Genomic DNA, 16,142 nt, shown 5'->3' on the forward strand with positions numbered 1-16,142 from the left:
TAGAGAAAATGATATTTTTATCAGACAACTAAAAAGTTTAACAAAAAATTTCTACAATGATTAACTAAGCAACAAATGATTTAATAATAAATTTATTTAGTTTAAGATTGAGGTGAGTTTTTCCATAATTTAGTTTAGAAGATCTGAACAGCAAGCAGCTTTCTATTTTTTTCACGTCTCACATGATCCATTCTTTTTCTAAATCATTTGCAGTTTATCACAATACTTATACCATTTACGTCTATTCATCAAAAAGAACAATTGGAAAAATATTGCTAATACAATTTTTATTAATCAGTTTCAGAGTACATATTCAGCTTTAAAAAATCATTGCATAAAAAAATTCTTGGTAAATTTCCATCTAGCTCCATCATAAAAATATTTTTTTTAATCGTTAATTTTTTCAATAATAATTGTTTAATTTATAAATATAATTTTTTGATTAGCTTGAATAAAATAATTTACCAAGAGACAAAAGAAGGCAGAATAAAAATTTCTTACGCAATGAATTTTTGATTGTAAAGAATAATGTCTAAAAAAGAAAAGAGAATTAAAGAAATTTATCACCACAGTTGGTTAACTTTAGGTCTACACCAAAAATTTACAAGCAGCCCATTAATTTTTGATTCTATAAATCTTAATATATTGGTTAAATAACCGCACTGATAATGATGTATTAAATCATAAATTTCAACAATTTTTGAAAATTTGCTTTGAATGCGTTGCCAGTTTTATAATAAACTAATTTGATACTTGCCAGTTTTAGAGATAAATATCAATAAAGATTATGACTGTGCAACTTTCATGTTTGTACATTTTAAACTATGTGAAAGGAAGCTGAGTGTCCATAAATGTTGTATATTAACTAAGTGAGCATAATCAATCACATGAAGCCTAACTACTTACTTATATTCAATAAATTGATAGTAATCCAATACAGTATATTTATAATAGTTTATATACTTTGTATTCTTTAAAATTTCTGTGGAAACGAGACTAAGTGCACCTTACCTGCAGCACTGTCAAGTCAACAACCTTAGGCAAGGCAGAACACATTGAACTCCCTCTGCCTGGTTGGAAATCTGCCTCTAGTCGGAACCCAAAAGTGCTGCAAACCTATATTTATGTGGGAATAATTGTAATGATTTTTTTTTACTTGTTGCATTTAAAAGGAAAAACAAGAATAGTTAAGCAGAAAAATGACTTAAAAAATTTACCTTACAATAACGAAATGTCCAGGTTTATAAATTACATCAGTTTTTAGTAGACGGAGCAGACCAGGAATATGGGGATGAATAACAACGATTTCTATGATAGAACAAAATCAGTAAAAAAAATTATTCAAATTATATATTAACATCTCATAACAAGGATTTTTCAATAATGATAAAAAAAGAAATAATTAAGAACTTCATGATGACTAAAAGCATTCTATGAGAATTAGAATTCTAAATTTTAATTACTTTTCTTCTTGCTATTTTATTTTTATGATGTCTTTCCAAAAGTACTCTATAAGTATAATAATAATAATAAACATCTATTTCTAGAGATAAAATTTATTATTTTAAACAAATATAGAGAATACAGCTTTCTATTTTGCAGATTTATTTTATAATTCTGAAGCACTGATTAAAAGAATTCATTGTAGCCCCAATATCCGTTTGTTTCAGTTTACGTAAACAGCATTATTCTTCTTAATAAGTAATAGTTCAAAAATCTATGATTTAATTAAAAAATAATGATGATATGTATTCAAGTTATTGCTAAATAATATTCTAAAAATGCTTGTATGCTTTTAACTTTTTATTTTTAATTAAAAACATTGCAAGAAGTTAATAAAATATTTTAAAGACATTTTCTTTTTTTAAAATTACAGTCAACTGAATTTGGCAGTGCCACTAAAAAAAAAAAAAAAAAAAAAAAAAAAAAAAAAAAACTATGATGCATCATTACAACATGTTGAAAAAAATTCCAAACACGAAAATAAAATATTTCAAAATAATTTATATATTTTAATATTATTTAAATATCAAGTAGTAAAATTGAGAAATGTAATTATTTCACGAAAATAACTAAAAAAAATTTTTAATTTTATGGGAGATTTTCCTAGAAAACTGAGGCTGTAAAACTGCATGTATTAAATATTTTATCTCTGGGAAATTTGCAAATATATAAAAACTTAGATGAACTAAACTGATTATTATAAAAGATATACCCTCTATTTGTTTGCAACTTTGTTTATAAAATAACATTTAAAAAGGAAAATTGCATTCTTTTTCACCTAAAACGTGAAAATGAAACAAAAAAAAAAAAAAAAAAATTGAAATAGCTTCTTGTTTGCAAATAAGTAAATCTCAAATATACTAATAAAATATAAAGATATATAACCACAATATTAAAATACAAAATGGATTAATGCAGTTTAAATTAGCAGTCGCCTAATAAGTAACATTAAATATATAAAAAATTTCAAGAATAAGCCTTACCTGGAATAGGTTTTTTGCAAGTCTATGAGCCCATGCATTTTTATATGGCCGTCCAGAAATAATCTAGAGCGCACAATAGCATAAGGTAATTAAAAAATAATGTTTAAAATATAAATGTTTATAAATAACATAAAAATGTTAATAAAATTTATACAAACTAGATACTAGATCTAAAAGTACCATTTATATATTCATTTTTTTTTTCTCACGTAAAATACAGGGGGAAAATCTGTATGTCTATTGTCTTTCCATTAAGGGCAAATTAAACAGTTCATTTCGTATCTACTAATGTAACGTTAAATTTTCTGCAGAAATCCAGGAAAAGGAAATCTTAAATGCTTAAAAATTTGGTTCACACTTGAAAAACATTTGAGTGACAATTAAATAAAAATTCACTTGAAACAAAATCCAACATTATTCAATAAATTATCTTCAAATCTTTTCTGTATGGATTATGAAGAATAAAGGTTTTAGCAAAGGTTTTTTAAAAAGTAAAAGAACAAAGATATTTTTTTTTATCAATTGAAAATTTTACATCCTTTGTACATATATAACATAATATTAAGAAGCATCATGAGAATCCAAGACTTATTTAAAAATTGGAATTTACAGCAAACAAAATGTTTGAAACAGATAAATTTCAATATGATTAACATCACAGTAAATGCAAAAAATTTTTTCTTTAGCTCGAAAATTTTTTTTATGTCGCTGTCACTTAGAAACAAATAAAAAACTTGATTACTTGTTTTATTGGTTGATGGATATTGAAATGAACAGTCCGAAATTGCTGTGGAATAGCTATTACTGAAATTTTAAGTTTAGAAATATGTAGAAACCACTCGAAACTTCTAAACATGTATAATTGAAGACCACATTACGAATTCTAGCCAGTGTAGATGGTATGAAGATTTTTCTTATTTTAATATTTTACATAAATTAACATTTTGCACACACAAAATTAGTTGTCCGAAAAAAGAAAATTTTTACAGAGGATTACACAGAGACGAAACAAAGTTTGATACATTAATTGGTGTTAACTTAAATAAATTCCCTATAAATTTCAACTTATAATTTTGTGAAAGAACTTTCTAATAAAAAATTTAAATAAATTATTAAATATCAATGCTTACCTTCATCATCAATTTTTCCTTCTGTATTTCCTGTTGCTTTTTTAATTTTTCAAGCCTCTTTATGAGAACATGTCTCTCGTCTTCTTTCTATATAATACAATAAATGAATACATTAAAAGCAGGAAACTGAAATTTAGAAAAAATGCAATATTCAAAATCACAGAAATCAAGAAATTGAAAAAAAAAAAAAAAAAAAAAAAATAACAGCCAGAGAATAAAAAAAAAAAAAAAAAAATGGCTAAATTCTTAACAATATTTTCAGATGTGAATACAAAAATGATAATGATAAATGTGATAATATGTACTGATGTATATTTGTATCTTCTGAAGTTTTAACACAATGTACAAACTTTTATTGAATCCATATCAGAAGCATGGGATTCAAGTTGTACAAATGGATGTTTTGTTCTTTCAACGATTGCCAACAAATCTATTTTTATTTCTTGCATATGCATTTTTTAAATTAGTTTATAAATAGATAATATCATAATTTAAATCTTAAACCATTTCATAAAAATCGGTTTTATTATAAGCGCTTCTAGTTTTGTTCAAGTAAGCAAGGATTTAATGAAATTTTTTTTGACATTTAAGATAAACTAAGTTTTAATTAGTACAAAAATAATCTTAAAAAAATTCATCCTGAACAAGAATTGATACATTAATAGATGTTAGTTTAAATGACCTCCCAATAAATTTCAACCAACAATTTTGAGAAACAACTTTCAAACAAAAAGTTAAAGTTTTAAACATCAATGCTTACATTCAACATCAATTCTTCTTTTTCCTTTGAAGGTTGCTCTTCGATTTTATCGAGTCTTTTGATGAGTGCCTGTTCCTCATCTTTTTTCTATATAACACAATAAATGAATGCATTAAATAAGAAAATTGAATTTTAGAAACAAAGCAATATTCAAAATCATAGAAATCAAAGTATTGAAAAAAATATTAGTCAGAGCCTAAAAAAATAGCTAAATTCTTAACAATCACATGTGCAAATGTGCATGCAAAAATAAATGATAATGATAAATGTAATAATAAGTACTGATGTATATTTGCACAATCTAAAATTTTATCAAATTGTACAAACTTATCCAAACTATACCAAAGTAATGGGCAAGCAAAAGTCTTCATTTTCATTAATAAAAAGCATGAAAAGAATTTTATCTTGATTTCTTTATTGTGTAATAAATATAGACAGTAATTTTTGACAGCAATCTTTAATTCAAAACTTTGTGCTAAATATAATTATTATATTAATGATGCTGCCAATATAAATTTAATCACATATCTATTAAACACAGGCGGCGGCAGAGATTTGCCGACAGGGGGCAAGACAAATGCGACAGAAGGCAAACCCAGTTTTTATATTTTGGTTTCAAAATAACTCAAAATAATTAATTTTACACTTAATCAAAGAAAATTCAGCTTTCTTTAGCTTCTGTCTTATTCAGACGCTGTCCCTTTCTTTCATTGTTAAAAATTTACAAAGATATTCGTAAGAAATCGTTGTCTGTTTCTTTTACTGACTATCAAAAGATTATCAGTATTTGAATCTATTTCTTTATGAGATTCTTGAGAATTAATTTCTCTGAGATTTAATTTTAGAAAAAAATGTTTATATTTCAATCGAGATTGTAGAATATAGATAAAAACACAGATTGCGCCAAAATGATGTGTCATGCTAAATGATCAAATGCATACTCTTATTATTTTATATCAGAAATTACATATAATCAATGTTAAAACTAAATTCAAAAAGTTTTATCAAAGAAGTATTTTTATAAATCCAGAAATATAAATAAACAAAATATTCAATGATTTAGCCAAAAATCGATTTTTTAGCTTAGTCTCCTACCTAAGATAATTTTTAAATACGGATTGCAACAACAAGCAAGAGTTCAGATTTCTTTCTAATCTGAAGCGAATAAATACTCTTGCTCAACAAAAATTTACTATATATCGGACACGAACCATATAGATTGCGAAAAAAATACAATGAGGTTCTTTCTTGAGAAGGATGGAGGAAATATTTTTTTTAGTATATATGCAAACTTACAATTTTATGTAAGATGTGAAATATGGACTTTTTAATCTTTAGATTCTCCACGTATTTATTATTAAGTGTATTTTATTAAGAAACAATTAGATCTGTATTGGATGATAATTCCATATTTAAAAAAAAAATCTTTTACATAAACCTCTAACAAGTACGAAAAGGGGCAGACCCAAAATGAGATGGATGGAGTCAGTGGTGACAGAATTCCTGGTTATCCAGGAAAGAAACAGGCGCACAAGTGTCAAAAATACAATTTGGTGGAACAGAATTCAGAGGAAAGCACTGGCCCGCCCTTGGCTGTCTAGCCAAATATGATGATAGATCTTTATTAAGAAATAGTTAGATTAACTACAAATTACTACACTAAAGAAAGCCATTCAGGATAAACCAGACCCACATTTCATAGTAAGTGAAGAAAGTTCAACAGTAGTACATTTTCTTTGCAAGTTTTACTGAAATAAAAAAATTAGCATCTAAGTTTCTAAAATTTACATGATATTTCTTATTATGAAATACTATGTAGAAAAATTTTATCTGCTCTTAAATTTAAAAAGAATGTTTTCTGACAATTAAAAAACATGTCTTTACACTGGGTCCTATTTACATATTTATTAGTTTGTTTACGAGTTTAAATTTTCAGATCGATATTTCTATGCATTTCTGAAATTGGTTATGAGGCTAATTATGCGAGGCTAAAATTGAAAAACCCTTTTATTGTTGGTACAAAATTATACTAAGATATATTCCTATATTAATAAAATTTAATCCTTAAGGCAAGAATGAAATGCAAATTAGATCCATTTTTTGGATTCTTTGTTAAATTTCGCTTGTTTGATACAAACTGGTGGGCAATTGATTTAACTTGCCAACATAATTTTTCGGACTCGCAAATTTAATGGAGTAAAAGATTCTTCGAAGTACTCGAATCTGATTCTCTCGGTGATTAAAGCATTTACTTAATTATAAACAATAAGTAAGTAGCAATGAATGAGTTTTACGAAATAGATTTAAAAAACGAATTAAGACTTGTTTTCATCCGCAAGTTACTAAAAACATTTTTTTCATATTTGATCATTCTTTTATACTTAGTTTAGTTTATACCGTTTTTACAAAGCTATTATTTTGGAACAAATACTATGAAATTGAAACACCTTCAAATCCAGAATGCATTCCCGATCCTTACAGCCGGATTCCAATTTGATATTTCCCCCCCCCCAAACTGAGTTATTAGCATCAGAATTATTCTCTTAGCGTTTATAGGAACGCAGACTGGTCAAATGCTATCTTTAAGTGCCAAAACATGCTGCACTAAGTTTGAGTCCAAAGAGATTGCTCTCTGCGACTCTTATCTTACTCGTTTGTGCGTCTCTTTACATATTCGGTGAAAGGGCAGTGGAGTCAAAGGAGCAATATTAAAAAAAAAAAAATGCTAAGATTATTGTATGCTTGGTAAAAATATTAGCAATTCCAAAAAAAAAAAAAAATTAGATGCCCATTTCATTGCCGCGTAAAAAAAATTGATGCAATTCGCATAGTAAAAATATACAATTCGGAAGTTCGATTTTTTAATAATAAAACCTAAACTTCCGAAATTGTTACGTTTTAAATACATCCTTTTAGATAAGCCATTAGAATTCACATTTTCAAAAACTCTGCCCTTACTTCTTAAGGGCGGAGTTGTACCGTAACAGGCGATTTCCTTTATAACTGAACGACAATTCCCGACAGGGTTGTTGTCGCCGCGGTCCAGTCAATCAAATTTTTCCGTTCGCTTTTGGGCGGGTCTGACGGGCGGGACAGTTAATGATTACTAAAAATAATTTCATATTTTCTGACTGGCATCGAGAAAATTGTGTCAAGATGTTTTCGATCTCAAAGTGGTTTGAAAAATGGATATTTGTTAAAATCTCGAATAAATATTTTTGTTCATTACAACATTTTCTCCATACTGGGGTAAAAATAAATGCGTTTACAAATAATTATGTAAATTGCAACGTTGCTTCCTCACTGTTTGAAAAAATGTAAATGCTGTGGAGGCTTATTTTTTCATCTCCTTTCGACTTGCATAGTGTATGGTACGGAAGCCAATATTAACAGACACGTATGAATCGTTTGTCAATATACTTTAGACATTTTATTATTTTAATTAAAGCGCTGAATACGCGTTTTACGCTTTAACTCGATTATTAACTCTTGAAATAGAGATTCTACGAATTAGATCAGATATGCTCAAAATAAACATTGAGCTGTGTTCTGATCAGACCAAGTTCTTTCGTATTAAGTTTCAAACAATGTAACTACTTTAAACGATCTCGAATCATCGCAAACAGGGATATTCTTGAACTTTCTATTCCAAATAGAAATTTTTATTGTCACAATAATTCCTTCCCTGTTTCTCGAGAAATTCTCAATTTTAATTAAATATTGAGAGTGAAATCTATAGATTAAATACTGATTAAGTGAAAAGTGAATTTTCTACCAATCATTAGATCATTTTCATGATTATGATTTTTAAAAAATTAGAGTAAGATTTTTTAAAAATATTTCTGGGAACCCTTAGACAAGGACGACGTCAGCAGTTTAAATGATATTCCAACAGAAAAAAAGATATACACAAGCCTCAGAATTTGACATTTAATATGTACTAAGTTAAAAATTATGAATAAAATTCTTCATTTAAATGCAGAATTCTATTTCCAAATATTAAGGAAAATATGGTTTCCACATTTAAAATAATACAGTCTTATTAGGAAAAATGAAGATTTAAATATATAAACATAATCACAAATATATCTTTAATATTGTTTACATAATATAAATATCACTTTCCGAAACAAAAAAGCCATATAAAAAAATTGAAATATAAAGCAGTGGTGGAGATCAAATCACCTTTTGTTTTATGCTGAAAGACTGAATATACATGCATTCTGCATTCAAATCTAATAAACATTTCACAAGTGAAAAAATAGAGTTTCTTATAAATAAAAATCTGTTTGAAATTCAATCTACTTTAAATCTTAATGATCCACCATATATTAAGTTTTATACTAAATAAACAATAAATTCGATACACTTTCAAGTGATAGATTGCAGGGAACGATCAGACATTGTTTAATAAAGTGCAATATTTCTTACTATATAACAGCTCTTTCACAGAGCTAATACAATGATAGAGCATTTATAAATTTAAAAATAGTCATTAGCCAAGAATTTAAAAATAAAAACATTCTTATTTCACTCTCAATAGAGACTCAACTTATTGTAACTGAATCAAAAAAGCTGAATTTTGGAAAGAGTAACTTATAAAAAAATGCAGTAAAAAAATTTTAAGCCTGCGATGTAACATTCAAAGTTCTTTTTTATTTGGTAAATTCGATTCACAAACACTTTAATTCAAGTTTTATATTCATAGTGTTATCAATTTCAAAAATTTTGATATGCGTATTATCTATCTATCTATCTATATATATATATATTTAAAGATTTTGAAATTTATATACTTACATTTAATTGTAAACTTTTTTGTAACATCTCAAATAATAATACGAATAGAAATTTGTAACACTAGATTTAGAACGCTTTAATAATAGGTTACTTATAAGCAAATCACAAGATAAGATTATAAGCCAGAAACGAAAAACTGAAGAAATGGCTTTTATATACTAGAATGTCACGTCATTCAAAAAGAGTTTGGCGGGAATTATCAGCAAATGGAAGCAAAAGTAGCAGTGTTTAGATGGTAAAATAATAATAATGTTCCTGTAATTGAATAAGAAAATGTTTGCCTCAGAAGTAGTTGAACGTGAATAACTAGCAAAAATACCACCAAAGCAAAAATTTATTTGCCACCTATAAAAATTACTTCAAATATTCCTTCAAAGTAGAACTATTTCCACTTGTAAGTTTTTGATCTTGGTACCTGATAATAAAGTCTATGTTTCGCGATAAAAATAACCCATTTCGCAATATAGAAAGATGTCAGATGAAAATTAAACATTTTAATGTAAAAATAATTCTTATGTTTGTGAGGCATAGAAGCTGCCGTAAAAGATGCATCTCCAACAACCCTAACAAGGTTCAAATTTACTGATGCTCTGACAAGTAAAAATTGCTTTTGAGAGAGCCGAATCTAATATCCAAAGCAATGAAATCTGACCATACATTTTTAGTCAAAATATTTTTAAAAACATTGTGCCATTCGGTACTTTTAAGATAACCCTTTTAAAAAACGATAATCTGTTCGATATTTTATAAATAGATGAAATTATGTACAGCAAATGTCATTAAATTTCCCGTGGAAAATTGGAATCGTATATGGATAGTTAATGCATAATAACTAACATTTAGAATGATAACATTTCATCTTCGCTGTAGTAGAATTACAGGTGCCATTCAGTTTATGATCCTAATAAAGCCTGTCCTTCCTGAGTTAAGCGTCTTAAGCTTGTGTTGGATTCAGTTTCGGCTAAAAGGATGCGTGGATTCCGTTCTCGTCCGCTGAACAGTATTCATGATTATGAGGACCAAACAAAATGTTCATGTCCTTAAACTGGGGCCTACATTAATTTCCATCAAATCTAGTATCTACTTAAGAGTAAGTATTTTTCTTGTGTATCGAAATTTTGAAATAATTTTAATAAATGTAAATTCTCAAGAATAAAAAAAAAATTATTTGAAGCAGAATACATTTTTAATACATTTTTTTTATTTATAATAATCACTGAGGCGGGGATGTTAGATATTAATTGCATTGATATCTATCAATATTTATAAGAACCAATTTCAGATAATTAAATTTTTCGAAAAAATTCCTGTAAAAAAAAAAAAAAAAAAAAAAACGAAAATTTCCATCTAGCTTATGAATAAAATTTGAAATAAAATAGTTCAATGATAACTTAGATTAAAATGAAATCGAAATTTTTAATTATTTTTTGACATTTTACATATTTTAGTATTATAAGAAGTCGAACAGAAATGAAATATATTGCATGAAACGAAGCGTTATTTAATTGCAATATATTCAAAAGAAACATAATGAATTTTTCATCTTATTCCATAGTAATACTTTTAACTATATCATAATCGGAAATTGTGTAGATACTTTTATTTTGTGAAAAATAAAACCCAGAATCCCATAAACCCATAACCCATAAACCAATAAAAATTTTGTGAAAAATAAAACCCATAATCCATCTACACTTAAAGAGGAGGAATTCAGCAATTAAATTTAAGCAAAATATAAATTTATTTAATAAGAATTTCAACTTCAATTCTAGAATTTTTATATAAGTTGGAGAACTATTATTAATTCTATCTAATTATTATCTATTATAGTTTACCGTGGAAGCAAATTTGTCAGTTAATGTTAATTACTGTCTTATTTTGCATGTAATATTGAGTTTAGTTTGTTTATATTATTTCCCCGTTTTAAAGCAACACTAGGGATACTTTGGGACTGTATTCGTAATTTTGAACTGTCGTCAGATGACGAGAATGACGCCTGAACTGTCATATCCCTCTCTAAACTTCCCCACCACACAAGCTAGACATGCAATATTGAATTCACGGTGAAAGCATGATTTGTCTTGAAATAATAGAAGATTACTTTTAAAAAGGAAAACTCCTTAATAAATAAACGTTTCTTTAAAAAGTGCATGCAAATAAAATTTAAAATTTAGTTTCAGGAACCTAATGATTTATATTAAAATTAGACATAATTATAGAGAAATAAATCACTGAAATTTTTGTGTGTATTCAGCGATAATTGAAGAGTGATTTTATGTTTAATATTATGTGTATTATATTTCTCGCAGTTTATATTTGCATGTATTTTACAATCTATTTTATGGAATATATTTCACTACAGAATTGTGCTTTAAAGCCAATGAATGCAAATAAGCAAAATAAGTACCGACAATACTATTAGCAAACATATATTTTTTAAAGAGCAATTTCATAATCCTAAAGAAGTGAACCAATTCGTTGGATTTATATATCAGATTAAAGTTAAGAAAAATTAGCATATATCAGAACAATTAATAATAATGTGTCAGTGTCCATATTTGTCCCTCTGGCTTACAGAAATATATTCCAGATCCAAAGAGGGGAAAAAATTCTAGACAACAATTTTTTTAACACCTGTAAAACACTTGATTTGAAAATAAGGTTTCTGTAATATTAATAATAATAATAATAATGATAAGTTGTAGTAGATAAAATATCTGAAATGGTTTTGCCATTTTGTGGAATGTGGCATTAACAAATAGCTTTTAGAAAAGTCAAAAACTGTTTTGATAAATAATTAATTTTTAAAGCATGTAATTTTTAATTTAAAATTTCCCATGGTAAATTGCACGAAAGTAATTTAATTATTTTGAAATGTCTATATTAATTCACCGTATTTAAGTATGTTTTGCATCAATATATTTCATCATGGATGTGAAATTTAATCGTCTTCAGTGTTGCTCCTATCATTTCAAAACCTAATTTTTTTCCATTGTTTATGTCAAGCTATGATCAGACTTATTTTTAAATGTTGAGAAGGTTTGAGTGGTTTGCTTTGATAAAAAGTTTTGTTGTACTTTAAATAAAATTCAACTGCAGAATCAAGCATGAAAGAAAGAATTTTTTAATTTTGCCCATTTTTAAAAACTGCTATTAATGCCTTAGGTGGTACATTAGAAATAATTTTCCTTCAGTAAGGAATTTTACTGCCGACAATATTCAATAATATCTGATAAATAGCCGACTTTCGCTCAGAGTATAAAATAAATTTAACAAGAAAATACAATTGCTTTTTACTAATAAACACACACGTTTCAACTAATTTCAGTTTTACTTTTTAGTTATGAATTATTATTAAATTACCTCTATGAAGGGATATGATTTTAATATAATAGACTTGAAGATCAAAAATAGCAGAGCATTCCGTATGTTAACTATACAGTATTCTAAAAACTGATCTAAAATAGAATAAAATAGTTTTTCATAGATTATTGCTACAGTGCCCACATTTATTCTACAAAAAGGACATCGCTTTCAAGAGTCATAATTTATCCTTTTGTTTCCCAAACTGATAAGTTTTAAGAATGTGAAAGATTAGATGAAATATCCAGAACATACTTTCGGTGTTTCTTTGCCATCTGTTGAATGCATGCCAAGAAAGGGATAATATGTTCCCTTTCAATGCAGAACTCTTACTTCAGTTGTACAATCTGCCTGGCACCTGTTCTATGTAATCCATCTTGAGAGGCAAATAGGCTATTATAGCCAAATGCAATGCTTTTCTTTGCAGCACAGCTTGGGCATCTTTTAACAATAAACTTACCGACATTTTACTGATTGATACGACTATCGAATTTCTATTAACAATGCATTCAAGTTGAAAGACTACTTTCTCATAGAGAAACACATGTACAAATAACAATAAAAGAAAACAATTTATGAGGAATTTGCAAGATTTTGAGTTCTAAACAAACATTTGTATTTTCAAAGCTTCTGTAATATAAGAAATTAATTGCCAAACTTCCTTTTTTTTTGTGCCTTCACAAAGATTGTATGCAAATTGTTTCTGATAAAAATATTTTAAATAATTGTTAAACAATATTTAAAAAATATTTCTTATAAAAATTGAACAGATTTTCTGCAATTCTGTGTGTGTTATATTTATTATTCTTTGAAATTATATTTTTCTAGAGGAATTTTAAAAATATTTAGAGGATTCAGTTCATCAATAGCTATATTGTATATATATAAGAAACTGCTTCACGTACTGTGCTATATATATAATGGAATATAACTTTTATGTATAATGGAATTCCTCGCTTCATCTAAATTTATATTTAAAGTATACATGTAAATCACGTCTCATTGTTAAGTTCTGAATCAACAACATTAAGTTATGATAAGTTCAAATATTTAGAAATTGTATCAACCTTTTATGCACTTATTTATTTTTATATTTAATACTTTCTCAAGCGATCATTTAATTGTACGGTTCCATTCATTTATTAATTTTTACAAAGCAATATCAATTAAATATTTTCATTCACCATCGAATTTCGTTAAATATAACTAAGCATTTTTATAAAAAATTTCCATTTTATTTAATACTTTTTTCTTCCCATTCAGATGCATAGCATTTTTAAATAGTCTTTATTATTACTATGTAATTTTTTTTATATCATTTGCGTGTTTCGCACTTTATTACAAGTCTTTTTATCGTTTGAAGGTAGTTTTTATTTATATTTTAAATAAATACAATTATATATTTAAAAAATATTTTAAACGCATATAAAAAAAAGTTTTGTTTTTCCTGTTTGATTAAAAAAAAAGTAGGAAAAGGAATTAAATAAAAGTAGGAAAAGGAATTAAATATAAAAAGCATTAAAGAACGCTTTTATTAATTATAGTGAAATAAAAAAAATATTGAACGGTGAAAAAATCTTAAAAGTGATTACATTTATCAAGATATATTCAATATAAACGTTTGTACAAAAAAGTATAAGAAGAATTAAAAACGCTTTTACCAATGTTTACTCTAAACAGCAATAAATAAAAAATTTGATCCGAAGGTTTTTACAATTTGCCTTCTATTAAGTAATTAAGTATTAAATGCTTGGCAAAAATTTATATAAAAAGCGTAAAAAATAGTCTATTACATTTATAATTAAGTATTTTTCTCACTTCATTGTGTTTGAATGAAAATTTTATTAAAGCTCATTATATTAGTATTTCATCAAACAAGTATCCTTTTGCGAAATCATTTCAAACCCCTTTTCGCGAACTAGTCCCAATCATTAACCGCTATGAATCTTGTAAACATGAGAGATTATCTATATTTTATATGTATAATAGTTTTTGCCATGGATAAATAGTCAAATATTTAAATCAATAATGAAATAAATAGTTTTTCTCATAAGCCAAATTGATTGACCACCCAAGTTCAGCGGAAACCTTAAAAGGACCTTAAAAAGTAGCTGATCCAACTCGCTTATTAGAGTGAAGGGGGAAAGCAATTTCAACTTACTATTTCAGAGCAGTTTTGTAATGGAAATCCAAAGAACGACATCCTACGTCTCAACCGGTTTAGGGATGGAAAACGAAGAATCATTTCCTATGTCTCAGCTGTTTTTAAGGGTAGAAATTAGGAATGGGCAATGTTTGTTTAGTTAAAAATTCGTTTCAAAATTGTTCGTTCACCATTTAGAACAATTCGTTTCATGTCGTTTACGATCGAACGACTTGAAGAATACATGCGAACGAAAAAAAAAAGGCTCTTCTAATGAGTTAGGCTTTTTCGTTCGCAAATGAGTGAATTAGACTTTTTAGAATGATTCGGGCTTAATCTGAGAATGATGTGACGTTTTTTGCGTGTGGCTCACATTGTTGAGCAAACTGGTATGTTTCTCTTCTATTGAGTATAGATGTTACCCATAATTGTTGGAGAAATTCGTCAAGACGCATGCACAGTTACTTTTCTACTTCCTCGGAAGTTCCTTGCGATTAAAGTGTGTGTATGCGGGGGGGGGGGGGATAAAGTTTCACACAAACATCATCGAAACGAATATATACATTCTGACCGATCACAAAATTCCTCTACACATTTTTTTTGGGGGGTGGGGTGGGGGTGGGGGTTACTGAGCGAACGAAAATTTAATGATTGCTTTACAATTATTCGGTTGCATTAGGTGCGGACGGAGGCAAGAGATCCTTTTGTAGGCAATGGATTTTTTTTTTTTATTAACGAAACCTAAATCTTTATTGAATAAATAAATTATTTTAACAGATGCATTGCTTGACTGCTGGGGATCACAGTCAAATTTTTAGGGTGAGGGATTTATAGTTTTATTTTAAACTTTTGCTTTTCTCAATATTTTTTTCCGCCTTCGAGAATATGATAAGAATAGTATATGTTTTTATAATAATAATACTATCATATTTGAGTGGTGTCTTTTTTTTTTAATTCTTTAATTTAGCCACTTTTACGTGTTGTTTTTTATGTATGACCAAAATACTTTTTGGTGTTTTAACATGTTCAGGTTTATAAATAGACAATCTGTAAATTGTGTGATACATAAATGATTCGAAACATTAAAGGCATACCATCTATAGTTACGCAGTCAGACGTATGAAGTAATTAAAGATAAGGATGGATTTTTCGGAATTAAAATTAGATTTTTAATGAAAAAAATTAATAGAAGCTTTTTCAATGTTACTCAATAACTACAGGGCATATTATTCCACAAAACTTTTCTATACCACTTTAAAATTCAAATAATATTATATAACACCATAAATTGTTAATTTCATGACATACTTTCTTAAATCATATACCAAAAGTTTCATAATTTCCAAGTAAATTTTGTGTTATCTTTGCGATGAAACTGCATTTCAAATTCCATTCATATAGCTCTTATCGTTTTAGTACTTATTATGTATGTAGAAAGGGAATCAGAAAAAACTTCTAGA

The 16,142-nt window shown here is 27.0% G+C and overlaps 1 long non-coding RNA gene across 1 annotated transcript; it reads right to left on the reverse strand.

Moving 5' to 3' along the window:
• Positions 1–1,044: 1,044 nt before the first annotated feature.
• On the reverse strand, positions 1,045–2,550 carry LOC129979451 (uncharacterized). Its single transcript, XR_008785229.1, has 3 exons — positions 2,487–2,550; positions 1,218–1,308; positions 1,045–1,116 (listed from the first exon to the last, which is right to left on the reverse strand). It is a non-coding gene; the product is annotated as an uncharacterized LOC129979451 (long non-coding RNA).
• Between the last annotated feature and the right edge of the window lie 13,592 nt (positions 2,551–16,142).

This window comes from Argiope bruennichi, chromosome 1 (assembly GCF_947563725.1).
Source record: "Argiope bruennichi chromosome 1, qqArgBrue1.1, whole genome shotgun sequence".
In the NCBI taxonomy this organism is placed as follows: Eukaryota; Metazoa; Arthropoda; class Arachnida; order Araneae; family Araneidae; genus Argiope; species Argiope bruennichi.